Consider the following 22,262-nt stretch of genomic DNA (forward strand, 5'->3'; position numbering starts at 1 on the left):
TGGACAGGTCAGAAAATTTGCATGTGTGACATACAGTGGGGACGGAAAGTATTCAGACCCCCTTAAATTTTTCACTCTTTGTTATATTGCAGCCATTTGCTAAAATCATATAAGTTAATTTTTTTCCTCAATAATGTACACACAGCACCCTATATTGACAGAAAAACACAGAATTGTTGACATTTTTGCAGATTTATTAAAAAAGAAAAACTGAAATATCACATGTTCCTAAGTATTCAGACCCTTTGCTCAGTATTTAGTAGAAGCACCCTTTTGATCTAATACAGCCATGAGTCTTTTTGGGAAAGATGCAACAAGTTTTTCACACCTGGATTTGGGGATCCTCTTCCTTTCCTTCTTGCAGATCCTCTCCAGTTCTGTCAGGTTGGATGGTAAATGTTGGTGGAGAGCCATTTTTAGGTCTCTCCAGAGATGCTCAATTGGGTTTAAGTCAGGGCTCTGGCTGGGCCATTCAAGAACAGTCACGGAGTTGTTGTGAAGCCACTCCTTCATTATTTTAGCTGTGTGCTTAGGGTCATTGTCTTGTTGGAAGGTAAACCTTCAGCCCAGTCTGAGGTCCTGAGCACTCTGGAGAAGGTTTTCGTCCAGGATACCCCTGTACTTGGCCGCATTCATCTTTCCCTCTATTGCAACCAGTCATTCTGTTCCTGCAGCTGAAAAAAAAACCCCACAGCATGATGCTGCCACCACCATGCTTCACTGTTGGGACTGTATTGAACAGGTGATGAGCAGTGCCTGGTTTTCTCCACACATACCACTCAGAATTAAGGCCAAAAAGTTCTATCTTGGTCTCATCAGACCAAAGAATCTTATTTCTCACCATCTTGGAGTCCTTCAGGTGTTTTTAGCAAACTCCATGCAGGCTTTCATGTGCCTAGCATTGAGGAGAGGCTTTCATCGGGCCACTCTGCCATAAAGCAGTGGTGGTCGACTTTCTACAACTTTCTCCCATCTCCCGACTGCATCTCTGGAGCTCAGCCACAGTGATCTTTGGTTCTTCTTTACCTCTCTCACCAAGGCTCTTCTCCCCCGATAGCTCAGTTTGGCCGGACGGCCAGCTCTAGGAAGGGTTCTGGTCATCCTAAACGTCTTCCATTTAAGGATTATAGGATTATAACAGTTTTCCTTTCGCGATGAGCGAGCCAGCTTGGCCCTGGCTCCCGCGATGGAGCTCACAGGTGTCAAATCTCGCCGATAACAGTGGCGAGATTGACACAATATCGTGGTCACCTACTGTACAGAGGACCAACGTTGAAGTAGCACCTTCAGGCGTTCTACGAGCATAAATGACACATCTCATTTCTCAACTACCTATTACAATTTTGAAGGCCCTGGAGCACCAGGACAATGGAATTGCCCACAAAATGACCCCATTTTGGAAAGCAAACACCCCAATGTATAATCTATGAGGTATAATGAGTCTTTTTAACGGTTCATTTTTTTCCAAAAGTTTTTGGAAAATGTGTAAAAAAAAAATTAAAACGCATTTTTTTTTACACAAAGTTGTCAATTTATAAGATTTTTCAAACACATAGCATGTATATAGCAAAAATTACACCTCAAAATACATTCTGCTACTCTTCCTGAGTATGGCGATACCACATGTGTGAGACTTTTACACAGCCTGGCCACATACAAGAGGCCCAACATTGAAGTAGTACCTTCAGGCGTTCTAGGAGCATAAATTACACATCTCATTTCATTCCTACCTATCACACTTTAGAAAGTCCTTGAGCACCAGGACAATGCAATTACCCACAAAATTACCCCATTTTGGAAAGCAAACACCCCAACGTATATTCTATGAGGCATGGGCTGCAAATAGGTACTCGGGTACTCTGATGGGCTGAAGATAGGTACTCGGGTACTCTGATGAGCTATAGACACTTACTCGGGTAACTTGATTAGCTGCAGACAGGTACTCGGATACTCTGATGGGCTGGTGACAGATACTCGGGTACTCTGATGGGCTGGTGACAGGTACTCGGGTACTCTGATGACCTGATGACAGGTACTCGGGTACTCTGATGGGCTACAGATAGGTACTCGGGTGCTCTATAGAGCTACATATAGGTACTCAGGTACTCTGATGGGCTGGTAACTGGTATTTGGGTACTCTGAAGGGCGGTGACAGGTACTCAGGTACTCTGTACTCATATGAACTGTGACAGGTACTCATATGGACTGTGACAGGTACTCAGGTACTCATATGGACTGTGACAGGTACTCAGGTACTCAGATGAACTGTGACAGGTACTCGGGTACTCAGATGAACTGTGACAGGTACTCGGGTACTCAGATGAACTGTGACAGGTACTCGGGTACTCAGATGAACTGTGGCAGGTACTCGGGTACTCAGATGGACTGTGACTGGTACTCGGGTCCTCAGATGGACTGTGACTGGTACTCGGGTACTCTGATGGACTGTAACAGTTACTTGGGTATTCTGATGGACTGTGACAGGCACTCGGGTACTCAGATGGACTGTGACAGTTACTCAGGTACTCTGATGGACTGTGAGTGTCAGGTACTCGGGTGCTCATATGGACTGTGACAGGTACTCAGATGAACTGTGACAGGTACTTTGATGGGTGGTGACAGGTCCTCTTTATTGGGGGGCAATCAGTGTGATTGGTGTACACTGTAAGCAGTAACGAGATGTTACCGCAATCTCCTTTTCACACATGATCGCTGTGTGAGAAGGGAAGAGCCGGTAACATCTCGTTACCACTCTGTATTTACATCTAGTGATCGGCTGTGAAAGGATCACAGCCGATCACGTGGTAAACAGCCGCTGGCCAATGGCTGTTTACCAGCGTCGGTGATGAGCAGTGTTCCTGTGAACACGCTGCCACTAAGGTGCATGCGCCATGCAAATTGGAGAGGTACCATCTGTGATTGGCCATGATGAAGTGGTAAACAACCATGCCCAATGGCTGTTCACCCCCCTCAGTGGCGAGTGGTGTCTCCGTGACATGCCGCCACCAAAGAAACAGGGATGCACGCACATGATCACGTGCATTCCTTGTTTAAATGGATGGACATCATATGACGCCCGCCCAGAACGAGAGCCACGCCGCCTGGCCATCATATGACGGCCAGTGGGCAGCAAGCGGTTAATGCCATATAGTTCTGTGTGCGTTACTGCCAGTTTAATGCCATATAGTTTTGCGTGCATTACTGCCAGTTTAACGCCATATAGTTCTGTGTGCGTTACTGCCAGTTTAATGCCATACAGTTTTGTGCGTTACTGCCAGTTTAATGCCATTTACTTCTGTGTGCCTTACTGCCAGTTTAACGCCATTTACTTCTGTGTGGGTTACTGCCAGTTTAACACCATATAGTTTTGCGTGCGTTACTGCCAGTTTAACGCCATATTGTTTTGTGTGTGTTACTGCCAGTTTAACGCCATATCGTTTTGTGCATTATTGCCAGTTTAATGCCATTTATTTCTGTGTGCCTTACTGCCAGTTTAATGCCATATAGTTTTGTGTGTTACTGCCTGTTTAACGCCATTTACTTCTGTGTGTGTTACTGCCAGTTTAATGCCGTATAGTTTTGCGTGCACTACTGCCAGTTTAATGCCGTATAGTTTTGCGTGCGTTACTGCCAGTTTAACGCCATATCATTTTGTGTGCGTTACTGCCAGTTTAACACCATATCGTTTTGTGTGTTACTGCCAGTTTAACGGCATTTATTTCTGTGTGAGTAACTACCAGTTTAACACCATATAGTTTTGTGTGTGTTATTGCCAGTTTAACACCATATCATTTTGCGTGTGTTACTTTCAGTTTAACGCTATATAGTTCTGTGCGTCACTGTACGTTTGGCACATTATATTAAAGTATATTATAGTGTATCCGTGGAGTGTGTCTGTGTAGCTTGAGTACTCAAATTAAAGTGCACCAAACACCTCTTTACATTGATTAAGATGCATTTACGTACAGATTTCAACTTCTTCTTTACATTTGATTATAAGCACCGCCCGCTCCATCCCAATAATTTCTGGGAGGACAAGGAGAGGCAGACGTTCCCTTGTCACTGTAAGGGGGCCAGCAACAAATGTGTCCACAGGCAAAGGTGGATGTGGTGGTCAGTCCTTAGACAGGGCATCATTTCCTCTGTTTAGTGAGTTTGCCCATGCTATCCAGCCACAGCATGCAGAGGAGGTGGACTTGCTTACTAAACCTTCCTCATCCTCCTCATCCTCTGTCATGCAAGCAGTGACAAGTGTGCAGTCTTCTGCAGTTGCCATAGTGGATAAACCTGCCTCCTTGTCCACATCTATTCCTGCCATAGGCCCAACATCAGCCATTAACCACTTACCAACCGGCCCATAGCTGAATGATGGCTGCAGGGCGGTTGGATAACTCTGGGAGGATGTACTATGACGTCCTCCCAGAATTCCCCTCTCGCGCGCCCGCTGAGGCGTGCACCCGAACACATCCGTGACCGCCGGGTCCTCAGGACCCGGCGCATCACGGATCCTGGTAAATGGCCACTGATCGCGGCCATTTACCATGTGATCGCGCCGTCAAATGACGGTGCAATCACGTGTAAACAGACCGGCGTCATCTGATGACGCCGGTTCCTCTCCTCCCCTCCTGTGTACCGATCGGTACACTGTGAGCGGAGAGGGAGATGGATGGATGGCTGCAGCGCTGTGGGCTGGATGTGTAGTGCCCACAGCGCTGCACAGAGACATCCAGCCATCCATCCATCCATGCTCAGCCATCCCTAACGCTCCGCAATGCTGTGCAATACTCTGCAATGCCCCACATTACTCTGCAATGCTGTGCACTACTCTGCAATGCCCCACATTACTCTGCAATACCCCCACATTACTCTGCAATGCTGTGCACTACTCTGCAATGCCCCACATTACTCTGCAATGCTGTGCACTACTCTGCAATGCCCCACATTACTCTGCAATACCCCCACATTACTCTGCAATACCCCGCAGTACTCTGCAATACCCCGCAGTACTCTGCCATACCCAACAGTACTCTGCAATACCCCGCAATACTCTGCAATACCCCGCAGTACTCTGCAATACCCCGCAATACTCTGCAATACTTGGTGATACCCAGTCATACTCAGCCATACTCTGCAATACCCCGCCATACTCTGCAATACCCCGCCATACTCTGCAATACCCCGCCATACTCTGCAATACCCCGCAATACTCTGCAATACTCTGCAATACCCCGCCATACTCTGCAATACTCTGCAATACCCCACCATGCTCTGCAATACCCCGCCATACCCTGCCATGCTGAGCCATACTCGGCTGTACTCGGCCTCTCTATGTGGCCAGGCTGTGGAAGTCTCACACATGTGGTATCGCCGTACTCAGGAGGAGTAGGAGAATCTATTTTGGGGTGTAATTTTTGGTATGTACATGTTATGTGGTAGAAATATTGTATAAATGGATAACTTTGTGTTAAAAAAAAATAATGCGTTTTAACCACTTCCCGCCCACCGGCCGTCATACAACGTCCTTGACTTTGTGCGGTGATATCTGAATGATGCCTGCAGCTACAGGCATCATTCAGATATCAGCTTTTTCAGCCGGCGATTCCCTACACCATAAGAATGATCATAGCGGCTGTTCCACTGCTTGATCGTTCTTACGGGAGGCGAGAGGGGATGTCCCCACCTCCCGCCGTCCTCCGGTGCTTCTACCGACTCACCGCTACGATCGAAGCCAGGATCGTTTTTTTTTTTTTTAATTTCAGGCTTCCCAGCCTAGAGGTGAGATGTGGGGTCTTATTGACCCCATATCTCGCTGTAAAGAGGACCTGTCATGCCATAATCCTATTACAAGGGATGTTTACATTCCCTGTAATAGGAATAAAATTGGTCAAAAAAATTTTTTGGGGGAAAAAAGCATCAAACTAAAATAAATAAAGTAAAATGAACAATAAAAAAAAAAAAAAATTTAAAGCGCCCCTGTCCCTGTATGCTCGCATGCAGAAGCGAACGCATACGTAAGTCCCGCCCCCCACATATAAAAACGGTGTTCAAACCACACATGTGAGGTATCGCTGCGATCGGTAGAGCGAGAGCAATAATTTTGGCCCTAGACCTCCTCTGTAACTCAAAACATGTAACCAGTAAAAAATTTTAAAGCGTCGCCTATGGGGATTTTTGAGTAGCAAAGTTTGGCGCCATTCCACAAGCGCGTGCAGTTTTTAAAGGTGACATGTTGGGTATCTATTTACTTGGCGTAACTTCATCTTTCACATTATGCAAAAACATTGGGCTAACTTTACTGTTTTGGTTTTTGTAAAGCACAAAACTGTTTTTTTTTCCAAAAAAAAGCGTTAAAAAAATTGCTGTGCAAATACCGTGCGAGATAAAAAGTTGCAACGACCGCCATTGTATTCTCTAGGGTCTTTGCTAAAAAAACATATATAATGTTTTGGGGTTCTATGTAATTTTCTAGCTAATAAATGATGATTTTTACATGTAGGAGAGAAATGTCAGAATTGGCCTGGGCACTCCAGAACGCCTGAAGGTGCTCCCCTGCATGTTGGGCCTCTGTATGCGGCCACGCTGTGTAAAAGTCTCACACATGTGGTATCGCCGTACTCGGGAGTAATAGCAAAATGTGTTTTGGGGTGTAATTTGTGGTATGCATATGCGGTGTGTGAGAAATAACCTGCTAATATGACAATTTTGTGAAAAAAAAAAAGTAAGAAAAAAAACTTGATTTTGCAAAGAATTGTGGGAAAAAATGACAACTTCAAAAAACTCATCATGCATCTTTCTAAATACCTTGGAATGTCTTCTTTCCAAAAAGGGGTAATTTGGGGGGTATTTGTACTTTTCTGGCATGTTAGGGTCTCAAGAAATTAGATAGGCCGTCAGTACTTCAGGTGTGATCAATTTTCAGATATTCGCACCATAGCTTTTGGACTCTATAACTTTCACAAAGACCAAATAATATCCACCGATTTGGGTTATTTTTACCAAAGATATGTAGCGGTATAAATTTTGGCCAAAATATATGAAGAAAAATTAATAATTTGCAAAATTTTATAACAGAAATGAAGAAAAATGTATTTTTTTTACAGATTTTTCGGTCTTTTTTCTTTTATAGCGCAAAAAATAAAGAACCCAGCGGTGATTAAATACCACCAAAAGAAAGCTCTATTTGTGTGAAAAAAAGGACAAAAATATCATATAGATACAGTGTTGCATGACTAATTGTCATTCAAAATGTTAGAGCACCAAAAGCTGAAAATTGGTCTGGTTAGGAAGGGGGTTTAAGTGCCCAGTTGTCAAGTGGTTAAGGAGTCAGCGGAGTAGCAGCAGAATGTATTTTGGGGTGTAATTCCACATATACCTATGGCATGTGTGAGCAATATATCATTCAGGCTCGGTTCACATAGGTGCGATGCGGGAAAGCTGGGAATCCACTGTGGGTTCCCATATCACACCTGACTTGCAAGGCAGTTCACACTGCCTTATGCGAACTGCTGCGGGTGTTAATACAAAGCTAATGACACCCCCAGATCGGGTCGCATATTGCAGTGCAAACTGTCAGTTCGGACATGAATCGGATCGCATGGCTGTGAACACCCAAGCAATCTGATTCTGGTGCGGACCAAAAAAAGGGTCCTGGGTGAGTTTGAAGGACCCTGCAAGTTCAGGTGAGCTTCCTGCAGTGTTACATCTACATATAAATATATAGGGACCAGCATGAAGTAAGTGCTGGTATCTGCTGGGAGACTAGAAGGGCATGAAAATGAAACATTACAGAGTAAAAAAAATGTGTTGGGCCAGTGGTGTGCAAGTGCACATTGAGTGGAATAAAGTGGGGGTTGAAGGAAAAGGCAAACAAATGTGCTGAAATATCAACTGAGCTAAAAAGCAATGCAAATTACCTGGGTGTAATGTGAGACCATCCCCTCGTGGAAGTCCAGCTGGTATGTGTAAACTCATGACGTGAGTGAGAAAAACTGCCATGTCAGGCTCCAATTATACCCCCCGAGGTGGGAGGGACCAAATGCTCCACACCCAACGTCATGTGCTAACAGACCAGTGTACGAGCTCTGAAGACACTCGTTGCCGCTGGGGCCACGGATACGAAGTGTCCCCCATTGTTCGGGATGTTAAACATAGCCTAAGGGTGAAGATGCCAGGATTGGCGACCCCCGATGGGTGTGGAAAACATGACTTCGATATGACACATATTTGACACATATTGCAACTCCCGAACTGGACGATGGGTTTCACCGACAGGGAACAGCAAGAGTTCACAGAACCAGCCCAAAGATCAACTGCCCATCTATATACAGCCAGTAGTAGATGTATACCGACATAAAAGAATGATGGCTAGTAGTGACAACAGACCAGGTTGTGGGCTATATGGGTGTCTTCCACCCAAATTATATAGATACATAAATGATACAATGATAAATTTATATATACAGTGGGGCAAAAAAGTATTTAGTCAGCCACCAATTGTGCAAGTTCTCCCACTTAAAAACATGAGAGAGGCCTGTAATTCTCATCATAGGTATACCTCAACTATGAGAGACAAAATGTGGAAATAAATCCAGACAATCACATTGTCTGATTTTTGAAAGAATGTATTTGCAAATTATGGTAGAAAATAAGTATTTGGTCAAAAGTTCATCTCAATACTTTGTTATATATCCTTTGTTGGAAATGACAGAGGTCAAACATTTTTCTGTAAGTCTTCACAAGGCTGTCACACACTATTGCTGGTATGTTGGCCCATTCCTCCATGCAGATCTCCTCTAGAGCAGTGATGTTTCGGGGCTGTCGCTGGGCAACACGGACTTTCAACTCCCTCCAAAGGTTTTTTATGGGGTTGAGATCTGGAGACTGGCTAGGCCACTCCAGGACCTTGAAATGCTTCTTACGAAGCCACTCCTTCATTGCTCGGGCAGTGAGTTTGGGATCATTGTCATGCTGAAAGACCCAGCCACGTTTCATCTTCAATGCCCTTGCTGATGGTAGGAGGTTTGCACTCAAAATCTCACGATACATGGCCCCATTCATTCTTTCATGTACATGGATCAGTCGTCCTGTTCCCTTTGCAGAGAAACAGCCCCAGAGCATGATGTTGCCACCCCATGCTTCACATTAAGTATGGTGTTCTTTGTTTGCAACTCAGCATTCTCTCTCCTCCAAACTCGACGAGTTGTGTTTCTACCAAACAGTTCTACTTTGGTTTCATCTGACCATATGACATTCTCCCAGTCCTCTTCTGGATCATCCAAATGCTCTCTAGCAAACCTCAGACGGGCCCAGACATGTACTGGCTTAAGCAGGGGGACACGTCTGGCACTGCAGGATCTGAGTCCTTGGCGGCGTAGTGTGTTACTGATGGTAGCCTTTGTTACGTTGGTCCCAGCTCACTGCAGGTCTTTCACTAGGGCCCCCATGTGGTTCTGGGGGTTTTTCTCACCGTTCTTGTGATCATTTTGACCCCACGAGGTGAGATCTTGCGTGGAGCTCCAGATCGAGGCAGATTATTAGTGGTCTTGTATGTCTTCCATTTTCTAATTATTGCTCCCACAGTTGATTTCTTCACACCAAGCTGCTTGCCTATTGCAGATTCAGTCTTCCCAGCCTGGTGCAGGTCTACAATTTTGTTTCCACATTTTGTCTCTCATAGTTGAGGTATACCTATGACGACAATTACAGACCTCTCTCATGTTTTTAAGTGGGAGAACTTGCACAATTGGTGGCTGACTAAATACTTTTTTGCCCCACTGTATATATATATAATCTTTTACTATTTTTGCAACATGCATACCCAACACTGCAGGAAGTTCACCTATATCCGCAGGTTCTTTCTGATATAAACATATACTCTTTTACCATCTTTACAGTTCTTTACAGTTCATGATCATGGACAAAGGGAGACCTCTAAGGACACTTGCACTTGTATCTACCAAAGCCCTGTCGGTGCCTAGGTTGTTGGATGTTTGTTGCTGTAGCCACCAGTGGAGTCAGTGACTGATGGCCTTGCCCACCCCATTGGTGAGTATGGGGTCCCACAGTCTGACCCCGATGATTACTCACCTCCCTGCCTAGTTGATGCAACATACACTCATTAATTTGAATTACTACTTGTATTACAGATTTAGCAAAGCATTTACCCCTGAAGAGTGAGCGTAGTCTCGCAAAACTTTGTCGGGTATTACTGATGCTTGCGTATTTCTCTGATGTTTGTATATTGGTATACACTGTTTTACCATGTATGGGGATTGTCCCATGTTCACATTGTATGCATATTTTATCAGCCTGCATTTATTGCTGTTGTGTTTCGGATGCGCAACAATTGTAATAAATCTATATTTTTTTACTTGCATGATATGTTTTTTGACTGACCATATTCACCTCACTCAAAGTCCCAGGGTGAACCCCATGTATGCGTTTAATTCATAGATTCCTGAGCTGCGCTATCAAAATTAATAATCCACAAATGTATTGTGTATTCAATTGGTATGCACCATAAAAAAATATTAAAAAACATCAACTCATAAAAGTCTATGTGAGAAAAAGAAATTTCTTCTTAAGTGCTTATAGAATTATTGGATATCCATCACCAATAGTAGATAGCGTCCTTGTGAAAAACCATCACCTCTTGTAGAAAAAGTGCATGCTTACTCACTATAAATGAGCGTCTATCTCTAGAAAGGGCAAAAAGGCTTAGAACCAAATCATCCACTCATCCAGCACTCTCCCCAGGGGACAAGGCATTTATGGTAGTCTTCCGCCAAACATTCTCTACCTGGAATTTGTATGGGGATATAGAAACAAAGTGCTCCAATAGCATTAAACCCTTTAATATAGTTTAAACACAGGGTCCAAGTACCATGCCCACTTACACTATAGGTCCCACCACTGCGCCACAACGAATATAGATGAATTAATAGCCTGATCAAGCTGCCACTTTGAAACAATCAAATAATAAAAATACATCTACCGTAAATGGTGACGCTAAAGTAATTACCATAAACTATAAACATCACCTAGTTAATAAGTGCATGGTTCAAAAAGAAAAAATATATATGTGAATCCAAAAAAGCTCGTAAAGTCCTCAAAAATCAAATGTTCAATGATATGGTTGTCAACAAAGCATCCTGCTTGACAGACTTATCCACCATACCACGTGCAAATTGTGACACCGCTCCCCTATAGGTGTCAACTGATCAGATATAATTGCCTCACACTCTCATGTTCGGCAAATATACGTCAACCCCTTAAAAGTTAAAGTTGCTCACCTTGATCTTCAATCCTTAGTGGTAATCTCACAGACAATCCACATGTTTAAAACAAAAAGTGCTCCAATAGTGCAGTAACGTTTAACCAAAATTATTAAAACTACTGTACAGGTTATCACGGTAGATGCATTTATTCTTTTATATAGTGTATTAAAATATTAAAATCTCACTTACATCATGAAGATAGTGATAGACCCAAACAATAATACTCCTCACCAGCAATATACAAACACCCGCACCTCTGGGATCACGGGAACACAATTACGTCAGCATGCAGCTCTGCCCTGCACATTTCGTCGCACTTAACGAAGGCTCTGGGGGTTCTGCGCTGATTGGAATTGGAATTGAATGGAGGGTAATTTGCCTGGTATAGTGTAGAAATTGTAGGAGTTAATTTGATACCCAAATGAGGAATAGAAGATTGTTGCAAAAGGGCATGCTTGAAGACTCTCAATGGTGCTCCTTGGATTTTGGGCCTCTTTGTGTGCTTAGGCAGGTGAAAAAGTCTTACACTTGTAAGGAGTAGTAGAATGTGTTTTGGGTTGTAATTTGAGGCATGCCTAAGATGTGTGTTAGAAAGATCTTATTAACTGCCAACTTTGAGTTAAAAAAATAAATGTTCATTTTCTTTCCTGGATTTTCCAAAAACATGTGGCAAAAATTAAATTTTTAACCACTTCAGCCCCGGAATGTTTTACCCCCTTCCTGACCAGAGCACTTTTTGCAATTTGGCACTGCGATGCTTTAACTGGTAATTGCGTTGTCATGCAAAGTTGTACCCAAATGAAATTTGCGTCCTTTTTTCCCCACAAATAGAACTTTCTTTTGGTGTTAATTTATCCCCACCAATAAACTAAATTTTTTCATACATTTAGGCCAAAATTTACACAAATTTTACACCACATGTCTTGGGTAAATAAAATTTCAATAAGCATATATTTATTGGTTTACGCAAAAGTTATAGGGTCTAAAAACTATGGTGCATTTAGTGGAATTTATGCAGCTTTTAGTTTATGACTGCCTGTTTCATTTCTTGAGGTGCTAAAATGGCAGGGCAGTACAAAAAAAAACAAAAAACAAATTACCCCTTTTTGGAATGTAGACACCCCAAGGAATTTGCTTAGAGGCATGTTGAGCCCATTGAAAATTTAATTTCATTTGATGATTGAAAAATGACAAAAGTTGTCACTGAAATGATATATTGCTCACACATGCCATGGGTATATGTAGAATTACACCCCAAAATACATTCTGCTGCTTCTCCTGAGTACGGGGATACCATATGTGAGGGACTTTTTGGGAGCCTAGCCGCGTACAGGACCCCGAAAACCAACAGTAAAACCAATTTACTATTTTTGCAACATGCATACCCAACACTGCATTAAGTTCACCTACATCCACAGGGTCTTTCTGATATACACATATACTTTTTTACCATCTTTACAGTTCATGATCATGAACAAGGGGAGACCTCTAGGGACACTTGCACTTGTATATATCAAAGCCATGTCGGTGCTTCCGTTGTTCCCCGTTGGGCTTACCTTTTGTTCTGCCTCCTCAGCTACCATGCTCTTTGTTTTTGCTGCCATCGCCAGTGGAATCAGTGACTGATGGCCTGGCCCAGCCCATTGGTGAGTATGGGGTCCCACAGTCTGACCCCGATGATTACTCACCTCCCTGCCTAGTTGATGCAACATATACTCATTAATTTGACTTACTACTTGTATTACAGATTTAGCAAAGCATTTACCCCTGAAGAGGGAGTGTGGTCTTGCAAAACGTCGTCGGGTACTACTGATTCTTGCACATTTCTCTGATGTTTGTATATTGGTATACACTGTTTTACCATGTATGTGGATTGTCCCATGTTCACATAGTGTGCATATTTTATCGGCCTGCATTTATTGCTGATGTGTTTCAGATGCGCAACAATTGTAATAAATCTATATTTTTTTACTTCAATGATATGTTTTTTGACTGACCATATTCACCTCACTCAAAGTCCCAGGATGAATCCCATGTTTATACAGTATCTCACAAAAGTGAGTACACCCCTCACATTTTTATAAATATTTTCCCTCCCTGGTGTAATGTGACTCGTTAGTGTTACAAGGTCTCAGTTGTGAATGGGGAGCAGGTGTGTTAAATTTAATGTCATTGTTCTCACTCTCTCATACTGCTCACTGGAAGAGCAACATGGAACCTCATGGCAAAGAACTCTCTGAGGATCTGAAAAAAAGAATTGTTGCTCTACATAAAGATGACCTAGGCTCTAAGAAGATTGCCAAGACCCTGAAACTGAGCTGCAGCACAGTGGCCAAGACCATACAGCAGTTTAACAGGACAAGTTCCACTCAGAACACGCCTCGCCATGGTCAACCAAAGAAGTTGAGTGCACGTGCTGAGCGTCATATCCAGAGGTTGTCTTTTGGAAATAGATGTATGAGTGCTGCCAGTATTTCTGCAGAGGTTGAAGGGGTGGGGGGTCAGCCTGTCAGTGCTCAGACCATACGCCGCACACTGCATCATATTGGTCTGCATGGCTGTCGTCCCAGAAGGAAGCCTCTTCTAAAGATGATGCACAAGAAATCCCACAAACAGTTTGCTGAAGACAAGCAGACTAAGGACATGGATTACTGGAACCATGTCCTGTGGTCTGTTAAGACCAAGATAAGCTTATTTGGTTCAGATGGCATTTAGCATGTGTGGCGGCAACCAGGTGAGGAGTACAAAAACAAGTTTGTCTTGCCTACAGTCAAGCATGGTGGTGGGAGTGTCATGGTCTGGGGCTGCATGAGTGATGCCAGCACTGAGGAGCTACAATTCATTGAGGGAAGCATGAATGCCAACATATACTGTGGCATACTGAAGCAGAGCATGATCCCCTCCCTTCGGAGACTGGGTTGCAGGGCAGTATTCCAACATAACAACCCCAAACACACCTCCAAGACGACTGAGGGTAAAGTTGATGGACTGGCTAAGCAGGTCTCCAGACCTAAACCCTATTGAGCATTTGTGGGGCATCCTCAAAACAGAAGGTGGAGGAGGGCAAGGTCTCTAACATCCACGTCGCATGATGTCGTCGTGGAGGAGCGGAAGAGGACTCCAGTGGCAACCTGTGAAGCTCTGGTGAACTCCATGAACAGGAGAGTTAAGGCAGTGCTGGAAAATAATGGTGGCCACACAAAATATTGACACTTTGGGCCCAATTTGGACATTTTAACTTAGGGGTGTACTCACTTTTGTTGCCAGCGGTTTTGACATTAATGGCTGTGTGTTGAGTTATTTTGAGGGGACCGCAAATTTACACTGTTATAAAAGCTGTACACTCACTACTTTACATTGTAGAAAAGTGTAATTTCTTCAGTGTTGTCACATGAAAAGATATAATATATTATACAAATAAGTGAGGGGTGTACCTACTTTTGTGAGATGCTGGGGTGACACCAGACCTTGTATCATTTATGTTTCTATACGCATACAATTGTCCACAAATTATAGATTAATAGCACAGATGGGCCAAACGGCAAACCCCATTGTAGTCTATGGGAGCCGAACAGGAAAAATCAAAAATGTCCATTTTAAAAGCTTATATGCAAGTTATTGCCCATAAAAGGTGTATGGGGGTCTGAATATTGCCCTGGGGGACATGTATCAATGCAATTTAAAAAAAAAAAAATGTTTTTTCAGGAGCAGTGATTTATTAATGCTTAAAGTGCTTAAAGTGCAACAATAAAAAACAAAAAATTAAAATATTTAAATATAATGCCTGGGGGTCCCCTTAGTCTGTAAAGTGGTGCATATGTAGGGTGCATAGAAGCTGCTGTAGCAAAAGTGACATCTCTAAAGAAAAAAACGAGTCAAACCATGTTTATATTGACTTGACACATAGCTATTGGTACTGATTTTAGGGGAATCCCAGGCCAAAATGTAAAAAAAAAGGGGGCGTGGGCAACCGAGCATGCAGCCTGTCAGGTCAGGAAGGGCGGGGAGCGGCCCCCTCCTGAACTATACCAGGCCACATGCCCTCAATATGGGGGAGGGGTGCTTTGGGGCAGGGGGGCCAAAAAATCCATCATCAACCATGCCGCTTGCCACACAAGAAAAATAAAAAAAACAAAATGCTCCCGCCATCTATGAAGGCTGGCCGCCTTTTTTTATTTTTGGGGTGCTGCATATGGTGTGATTGACGATGACGATTTACATCAGGAGACACTATTTTTTAAATTTTTTAATAAAGGAATTGTCAAAAACTGAGTATGTGTTTTTATTACTTTTTGACCCATTTTTGGTGAATGAGTAGGGGTATGTACCCCATACTCATTAACATGGGGGGAGGGATCTGGGGGCCGCCTTGTTAAAGGGGACTTCCAGATTCTGATAAGCCCCCCGGCCGTGGCCCCCCACAACCATCAACCATGGTTGTGGGGATGAGGCCCTTGTTCAAATTAACATGGGGACAAGGTGCTTTGGGGAGGGGGGCCCTAAATTCCTCACCCCCCATGTTGAGTTCATATAGCCTGGTATGGTCCAGGAGGGGGGGAGCATGTTCGCCCCCCCTTTCCTGACCTGTAAGGCTTCATGCCCAGATAAGGCTCTGGTATGGATTTTGGGTGGGGGGACCCTACACCATTTTTTTCTTCAGCTTAAATTTTTTCATTGAGCTGCCAGCATTAAAACCCATTGACAGCTGATGACTCATCGGTTGTTAAGGACACCACGGCTGTCTTCCTGGCCCCGCTCCTTAACAGCCAGCTTATACTGCACCCTAATTGGTCAAAACTTTACCTAATTAGGGCGCAAAATGCACTGTGCGGTGCATTGCAAGGCATTCGGTGGGGCGAACGCTCTGCAAATTTGGGTGTCGGATGACCGGGCCAAATAGCCATGAGTTCGGGCCGAACCATTCGCCCAACACTAATAGGTATAATGTTCCAAATTTCAAAAAAATACATTGAATAATATTGCATCAATTAAAAGTGTTATGCAAGAAAAATGCATGTTGTTGATTCATAAGAATTAACATATGAAAAATAAATTAATAGTAAAAATTCTTAAACAACAGATGTGTCCTACTAGTCTAGAGATAAATGTGCATAACTATAAGGTTATATTGATGTGATCCCCTCATGACTTAATATTGAAGAGCAATGGTACTATCTCTATTCTTATACTGTATATCCAATGTGCCCTGTCACATTTTGAGAAAGTGGTGAGAGCAGCCATTTCATAATATTTTTTATTTTTTTCTCTGGGCTTCTGGATTTTTTGGGGTTTTTAGTTTTGGCAGCTCACAAGGTTTATTTATATGTATATATTATATATAAATAGATAGATATAATCTATATCTCTCTCAGATTCTTGCCAATGGTAGCAGATTTAAATAACAGTGTTTTGTATACAAACTGGGGTCTGGATGGAATAAAGTAGATTTCAGTTTGGGGTCACCAAGGAGTATATTCTAACAGGGACGTGCATTGAGGTCAGTGGATGGTGAGGCTTTGGCTAGTATCAGAGTCAGATACACACAGGTTACATACACTGCAAACGTGAGAGCGAGAAAAATAATTCTAGCACTAGACCTCCTCCATAACTCTAAACATGTAACCTGTAAAAAAATTTAAAGCGTTGTCTATGGAGATTTTTAAGTACCGAAGTGACATCATCTTTCACATTATACCAAAAAATCGGGCTAACTTTTGTGGTTTTTTGTTTTTTTTTATATTCATACAAGTTTTTTCCCAAAAAAATGTTTCAAAAGTTGCTGTGCAAATACTGTGTAACATAAAAAGTTGCAATGATCACCATTTTATTCCCTAGGGTGTCTGCTAAAACATTATATATATATATATATAATGTTTGGGGGTTTGTTGGGGGATAACCATTCCTTATCAGCTATGGTGGCCAAAGCACACTCAGATTGGGCTTTTTTCAATGATATCAGCCTTAACTCTTGTCAAGAAACTATTTTTGTGACTGGTACCTTGCAAATGGTAATCTGTGTCTAAAGTGGTGGCAGACCAAAGAGATGAGGTCTCAGACATGCGTATAAGAGAGGCCTAAACTGTTATTGTTGCAGTATCGGACAAATGGTTCTATGTCAGTTGGTGGACCATCCCAAAAAATGATGACATCATCAATGTATAAGGCATAATAGGCTATATGGGCAGCAAAGGGATAGTTTTTCCAGATACAGCCCCCCCCCCCAACCCATCGCAATGTTGGCATAACTGGGCACAAAGGATGCACCCATGGTGATGCCCTGTATCTGGAGATAGTATTCACCAAGGAAAGTGAAGTAGTTGTGTTCTAAACAGAAGCAGACACTATCAAGGATGAACTGAGTTTGAGTGTAGAAAATAGGATAGGGCCTGCCATTCACTTGGGTGACTCGCCAACTCCCCTATTTGGGAGTACAACTCACAGCCCCATTATCTGACCTCTTTACAGTTAATTAATTGCCTCTACTATGACAGGTGACTAGTCTCATGACGCAATGGTCCTCCCTTTCATTATCCTGGCTAGGTAGGGTCAATGCCATGAAAATGAAGATTCTGCCCAAATTCTTATATCTGTTCAGGGTTCTCCCCATCCCAGTACATCCCACTTTTTGCTCCTATCGCAACGTAGAGTGATGTTCTACATATGGGGGGCTACCAAGCCTCGTATCCCTAAATCACCCCTATATCGTCCTAAACTGAGTGGTGGCTTAGGCATTCCCAATATCTCATCTTATTATTACGCTGCACAGCTCACACAACTTCCCAAGTACCACGCAACATTGTGGGTAGCTATTGAATCGATAGACTGAGACCCCATTTCGGTAGCAAACATGTTGTGGCTACAACCGTAAGACAGAGCTTGCATCTCGAGCCCTGTTACTAAACTTTCCCTAACTACCTGGGACAAATTCAGGGACGCGCGCAATCTTCAATCCCCTCATACCCCTCTCCTCTCCTTTCTCAGGAGCCCAGGAACATACAGCATTCACAGCATAGTCTTCCGCAAATATTTTAAGACTCCACCAGTTGGCCTCTCACAACACAATTCAGACATTTCCTACTTTGTGTGCGACATTTGGACTACCTAGATTGGAACTCTCCTGCTACCTATAAGTTAAAAATGTTTATATGCCATACCTCAAAGCTGGATCACCACTGAGCCAGCAGACACAATTTGAACGCATCTGCAAACGTGACCCACACAACAAAGGACTAATATTGATCCTATATCAACACTTGACTGCTAACCCTGACAATGCACCACCATCCTACACCGATAAATGGGCACAAGATATGGAACGCACATTCGATATTGCAGACTGGGCTGCTATCTGGCTAGCCACTAAATCCTCTAACCCTAATTGCTCGGCAATTGAAACTAACTACAAAGTCATGGCACGATGGTATCTCGTACCAGCGAGAATTGCAAAATTTGTCCCATCATACCCAGGGACCTGTTTTCGAAGCTGCTTAGCCCAAGGCACCCACATATACCAGTGGTGGCAATGCCCGGTCGCCCAAGACTTCTGGAAAAAAAATATTTTCTATGGCCTCCAAGGCTTTAGAAACTGATATTCTTCCTGACTCAGCCACAGCCCTTTTGAACCTCAAACCAGTATAGCTCACCCATACTCAATTCCGATTACTTATCCAACTTACCAATGCGGCCTTGGTTGTGGCTGAAGCCAAACATAGGATGAATAAGGCCCTTATCTTTGCTAAAATGACAGCCATTGAAACTGATAAAGTGAAGAAATTTGAAAAAATATGGCAACCTTGGGTTAAGCACTTCCTACCCCCTGACTTTGACAAGTCTTTACTATTGCCTTGGCAATTTTTTCTACACTTCTACCTGCTTAGAGGGTTTCCAGAATGAGTAAAAGAGGGAATCACCGCGCTATATGATGTAAACAATGAACAATCAAGTAAATAAACAAATGACAAACAATTGAAAAGAAAAGCAGCCGCTTATATGTGAGATACACACATTAAACAGTAAATAAACAAAAGAAAGCAGCGCTGTAATTTGAAATATAAATAAATCACAAATAGTGAATAGTGATAAATAAAAGTCCAAAACAATCAAGTGCCAAAAAAAAGTCCGATAGGTGAAAGGAAATCTTCAAAATGCAATGGATAAACCGGGCAACTGAGCCCCTTGATAGGCAAATAAGGTGGAACTGGATGGACCTTCACCACACCACAGTGTTAAGTATAAAATGGGCGCTTACCAAATGGCAAGCTTAAAGAGCTTGTGACCTTAACCCGGTCGGGGCCTTTCTTGAGAAGGGGACACCGTTTGGACACTTCCTCAGACCGTGGATGGCTCACTATCCTCCGCAAAGGAAACCAGGATGCAGGGAAGGCTATGCCCATAACCTGGAGTTAATCTCACAAACAATGCCCCAAAAAAGAAGGAAGAGCAACATAGCGTAATCCTGGATGGATATTTATTCAAAGACTTTAAAATTACACTTACAGTGTGTTGGATAAAAAACAGCATGGAAAGCCGGCCGGCTAGCACGAACACCCGTCCTACAGACGGTGGATACGGCACGTCAGCACGTCAGCACGCCCGACGTACGTTTCGTCACACTTCTGACGTCGTCTGGGGCACGGGCGACGCACTGACGTGTCGCACATATATACCAAACAAATACAACCAAGCCTCGAAGTCAACAAAGGCCGGAAATCATCTTGCGCTCCGCCAAGTAAGGGCGGAAGATATAAAAACGCCATCTTAGTTAGGGGATCCCATACTCTAACGGATACCGTTCAGTTAATATAGTAAACGTTGCAAATTAATGGAAATAGAAGGGAAAACGGGAGCAGACAAAGAAGGAACACAATAAGCTCATCGGTAACATATATGGAAACAGATGCCAATTTAAATTAAGTCAGGCTAAATACAAATTGGATTCAATTATATTGGTTTTACGAGGGCCCAGCTTACACCAGTGAGGGGCATACCTGGGCACAGTTACGACGTCAAGATCAGTAAATATATTAATTAATCCCATTGATGTTGGCATAATCAAGGACAAATTCCAGATAGTACAGCCGGAGGGAAAGATGATTTCTCGGCCTCATATACCGAACAGTTCGAAATTGGGGTACTATTAAACAGTAACTATATTATTACATATTAATTGAATACATATGAAAAGCAGGAATAGAAATATATAAAAACATAGTAAATGGCAAAAAAACCCCCATCACTTAAAATTTGAAATTGGGGACAGAGCTTATGGTAAATTCATAAACAGCAGAACCAGCCCATTGAGATGTGAACCAACCCAAAGAGAGCTTGAACCACACACATAAAATATATAGGGGGTCAAAAAAAAATATAAATATATAGAAAGAGTACACAAACACCAGAACCTGCCTACTTGGGATAAGTAACAACCTAAAAAGTCATTCAAGGGAAGTATAAGCCCATAAGAATAAAAACAGCAATAGTTATTAATCGATATTAGAACCAATGAGCTAAACAAAAGAGTATTGTTAGGAGTTGTCGATAAAGGCATTGGTGTCAGTATCGACATTAAGTCCATATGGGACGTAACACCTGATTTTATGTATCCACAGCATTTCAAGTTTAGAAATGCTTCTGGTCAGGGAACTCCCCCTCCAATGGGGCCGATACCTATCGATCCCTAAAAACAAAGTTTTAGAGGGATCTTTATTATGGGAAATCAGATAGTGCTTTGAAACAGAATGTTTGGGAAAGCCATTGATAATGTTGGTAATATGCTCATTCAGGCGAACAGAAAGGGGTCGTCTAGTCCTACCCACATACTGTAGGCCACAAGGGCACTGTAGTAGGTAGACGACCCCCTCTGTGGTACAGGTGATGAAGGGTTTTATGTCATGCTCCTCTTGTGTACTAGAGGAGGTAAATTTGAGGGTACGTCTTGATGGCACAGAATTTAACTTACAGACCCGGCACCTCCCACATTTGTAATACCCCTTCAGATTATCAAAAAGGCCTTGAATCCCCCTAACGGGGGGGTCAAGAGCATTTGGGGCTAATCTATTCCTGAGGGATGGTGCTCCCTTAAAGATCACTTGTGGCTTATCTGGGATAACCCCTCTTAAAATGGGGTCATTGCCCAATAAGTGCCAGTGTTTATTAAACAAGCTTTTAATGTTATTATGTTGGATAGAATAAGTGGTAATAAAGGGCAAGGTGACAGAATTCTCTCTAGGGCCCACCCTCTCGCTCAATAGTTGTCTCCTATCTATAGCTTTAACCCCCTCCAAAGCATGAGTCAGAGATTCTCTGGTGTACCCCTTTTCAATAAACCTATTGGTCAAAATTCCGGCCTGTTGTAAAAACTGGGAATCGTCAGAACAGTTGCGTTTAAGTCGCATAAATTGACTCTTAGGTATAGACCGAAGCCAGGACCTATGGTGGCAACTACTTAGAGGGATATAGGAGTTACGATCCGTTTTCTTAAAAAACGTAGAGGTCATAAACTGGCCGTCCTGAATGGTGATATTGAGGTCTAAAAATTGAACATTAGATTGGCTGGCCTCAAAATTGAGTACAATACCCCTATTATTCTGGTTGAGTTCCTCCATAAAGAGGTCAAGATCGCTGCGATTCCCATCCCAGAGGAGGAGGATGTCGTCGATGTACCTAGCCCACAGCTTAAGCTGGGGCCTCTGGCAAACATGGACGACATCCTCCTCCCACAGGGCCATAAACAGGTTCGCAAGACTGGGGGCATATTTAGCCCCCATTGCGACACCACGGTCCTGTCGGTAAAAACATTGGTTGAACCAAAAATAATTATGGGACGCAGCGTATCTTAAAAGTATCATGATGAAATTGATTTGTTCATCATATAAACCTGAATCCCTTCTTAAGTAGTATTCTACTGCATAAAGACCTAACTCATGGGGAATGATCGTGTATAGGGACGTTACATCCGCTGTAACTATCCACATGGTAGGGGTGGGG

Source organism: Aquarana catesbeiana, linkage group LG03, assembly GCF_042186555.1.
Source record: "Aquarana catesbeiana isolate 2022-GZ linkage group LG03, ASM4218655v1, whole genome shotgun sequence".
Lineage (NCBI taxonomy): Eukaryota > Metazoa > Chordata > Amphibia > Anura > Ranidae > Aquarana > Aquarana catesbeiana.